Genomic DNA, 2,919 nt, shown 5'->3' with positions numbered 1-2,919 from the left:
AAGCGATATTGCTACAGTGGATTACAGCTCAGGTTCGATAAGTGGTCTGCTGGCAGCACACAGGTATCAGCTGTGGCCAGGATACTGAGAGCAAGTTTTGTAACCTTATTTTGTAACAGCGTAAGGCCACAGAACAACACAGCAAAATTAAACCTGCTAGTGCCAAATGGGAATTTGAGTACGAAACAAGGCTAACAATAAAGCAATCAGAAAGCAGAAACCATAGTAAAAAATCTGACTGCAAAAACAAAATACACCCCCCAAAAAAAAAAAAAGAATGCTGTTTTATATTGCTATGCACTCTCCCAGGTACCTGACAGTGAGGTTTCAAAGAGCAGTGACAGACAGCACATAACAAAAGTTAGGATAACGTAGGAGACTCAGACCTGAGGCCAACACACAGGCTGTTTCTCAATAGTCTCATACAGCTACAGAGCAATGGCAAGGTGCAAGTGGCATGTGTCATTCAAAGTAACTGCAGATTTAATGGAGGTAAACCTGAGCACAACTGCTGAATAATCAGAGAAAGACAGAGCCAGGATCAGATCCAGGGGGACTGAGACAGAGATGCTGTCGTCAAAAGAAATCCACCGGAGCAAAAGATACTTTTTTGTTGGCCAGTCATCCTCCAACAGAACAAACACAGAAAAAAAGATGGGATCTAGTTCTACACCAGCAGTAATAACAGAAAGAAGATATAAGAGAGAGTTTCAAAGGAAAAAAATCCAAAACAACCCAACAGTTAAAGGACCAAGTGGAGTAAGTGGCGTCTTTATAAGTACCACATATGTGCACAGGTGCTCTCACACCAACAGTTCCTGGGGCACTGAAAAACCTATGACAAAATGAGGGAAAACGGAAGTCGGAGGAGGGAATGATCAGGTAGTACTCACAAAAAATATACTCAGAAAATCAGAATACATGAGAACTTGTTTTTAAAAAAAAATAGTACAACTTTAAAAGTCCAGAGAAAGAAAAGTTCCAGAATGGGTCATTTTTCTTCTTAAAAAGCAAATGTTATGAACAACACATTTTTCATAAAAAACATATGTCTTTTTGATGACTTCTGCTGTTCAAATTCCGCAACAGCTTCAAGTGAAACCAAACCAGCAGCATTTGTTTGTCACTGATGTTTTCAGAGCCTCAGAGAATCATTTGCAGTGTCAGAGCAACATAAGTACTGGTCTTCCCCAGTTATTCCCATCCTACAGCAACCTAAAAAGCAAGAAGCAGTAGTTTACATTAGTACTTTGCTGTTAGCAAGTCATGGAGCCATTAAAAACTAATGGAGAAAAAACCCCCACAAATCTTCAGCATTATGTATTCCAGTCCCTTCCATCCCCACTTACCTCAAATCACACTCTCCTACAAGAAGAAAGGAAACTTTTTGTCTTTCTTTTGGTACAGCAAGACCTTCAGTAGCTCTGTTTCTTGTATGTAGGAATTGCACTCCAGGGCGCCTTCCTTCTGTTACACTAGGCTATAGGGATCGCACAAGAAAGCAGAGGATGGCTTTAAAAGACTGCTTTAAACTGCCTTAAAAGACTCGTGGCACCCAGCCCTAAGGGCTGTGGTGCCTCAGGGGTCTTTAAGACATTCTCCAGGGCTTGCTAAGACACAAGGAAGCTCCTGCCAGGTCACCTTGTCCAGTGATGACTTCAATACCAGATAAGGAAATGTTGCAGAGATTGAACACATCAAGATTGAAGCTACCTGTATTGGGTCTGGCTGAGACGGAGTGACTTTCCCCATAGCAGCCCTCATAGTGCTGTGCCATGTACTGGTAGCCAGCAAGGTGTTGAGAACACAGCAGTGTTGTGGTTGCTGCTGAGCAGTGCTGGCACAGCACCAGGGCTGTCTCTCCAACACTCCCCCCTCAGCAGTAGGCTGGGGGTGGGCAAGACCCCAGGAGGGGATGCAGCCAGGACAGCCAACCCAAACTGACCAAAGGGATATTCCATACCATATGATGTCTGCTCAGCAATAAAAGCTGAGAGAAAGGAGGAGGAAGGGAGGGGAGGGGCAGGGGAAGCATTCGTTACTTAGAACATTTGTCTTCCAGAGCAACCATTACACATACTGAAGCCCTGCTTCCCGGGAGGTGGTTGAACACTGCCTGCTGATGGGAAGTAGAGAATAAATCTTTTGTTTTCCATTTCCTCCACACACAGGTTTTGCTTTTGCTTTATTAAACTGCCTTTATCTTGACCCACTAGTTTTTTCTATCTTATTTTCTCCCCTCCTGTTCTGCTGAGGACGGGAGTGACAGAGCAGCTTGGTAGGCACCTGGTGTCCAGCCAAGGTCAAACCACCATGCTATCCAAAGGCACATCTTCAAGTCACCAGCTTTAAAACCATCATTTTTCTTAGAGTGTGCAAACACGAGACATGCACAAAGAAAATTTACAGGCACGGGAAAGTAAACCAGAATGGGACTTCAAAGGCCGTTTAGACAATTCCCTCATTTGAACACCAAGTCTCCCATCTGCCAAGACCATCCCCAGCAGATGTTTGTCATGAAACCTGCATGAGAAGGGGATTTCACTGGCTGCCTCAGTAGCACGTTGCAATGCTTAACTGTGCTTATAAAAAATATTTTCCTAAAAACTCACCTGAATCTTCTTTGCTGAAAGCTCATTTGCTTCTTGTCCAGCTCCCAAATGTTCACAGAACAATTTTTCACTGGCCTCTTCATAATAACTTTATACATGTCATCATGTCAGCTGTAGTCACTGCTCCTCTAGACTAAACAAACTATCATTTAAACCTTCCTTCAAAGGTCATGTTTTTCAAGACTCTTGTCATCCTTGCTTCCCTTCTCTGGACTATGTACAATCTCTCCATAGCTTCATAGAAGCGTGGGCCTGGAAATTGGATATACAGCTTCAGCTGAAAGCTGATTACTGCCAAAAAGAGTGA

The 2,919-nt window shown here is 43.3% G+C and overlaps 1 long non-coding RNA gene across 1 annotated transcript; it reads right to left on the bottom strand.

The window, feature by feature from the left end:
• Positions 1–1,121: 1,121 nt before the first annotated feature.
• On the bottom strand, positions 1,122–2,654 carry LOC142600722 (uncharacterized). The gene is made up of 3 exons (XR_012834284.1): positions 2,613–2,654; positions 1,350–1,480; positions 1,122–1,215 (listed from the first exon to the last, which is right to left on the bottom strand). It is a non-coding gene; the product is annotated as an uncharacterized LOC142600722 (long non-coding RNA).
• Between the last annotated feature and the right edge of the window lie 265 nt (positions 2,655–2,919).

Source organism: Balearica regulorum, chromosome 2, assembly GCF_011004875.1.
Source record: "Balearica regulorum gibbericeps isolate bBalReg1 chromosome 2, bBalReg1.pri, whole genome shotgun sequence".
Classification (NCBI taxonomy): domain Eukaryota; kingdom Metazoa; phylum Chordata; class Aves; order Gruiformes; family Gruidae; genus Balearica; species Balearica regulorum.
This window is presented reverse-complemented; position numbering and strand designations above follow the sequence as displayed.